A 220-nucleotide genomic window follows, 5' to 3' on the forward strand; every position below is an offset into this window, starting at 1 on the left:
GAAAGAGAGGAGGAGGAAGAAGAGGGGAGACAGTCTTTCTTAAATCAGCCTTTATCGCTATATGAATGGGAAGAGGCTATTGTGTCTTCTATTCATCCACCTAGACCTGCATTGCATGCAGTTCATTCGAATATCCAGCTGCAAAAGAGGGCCAATACAATCCATAGAGAGGTTCAACATCTCTCAACGAAACACTTGCTCTCTTCTTCTTCTTCTCCTC

The sequence above is a fragment of the Cystoisospora suis genome, assembly GCF_002600585.1.
Source record: "Cystoisospora suis strain Wien I chromosome Unknown contig_517, whole genome shotgun sequence".
NCBI lineage: Eukaryota > Apicomplexa > Conoidasida > Eucoccidiorida > Sarcocystidae > Cystoisospora > Cystoisospora suis.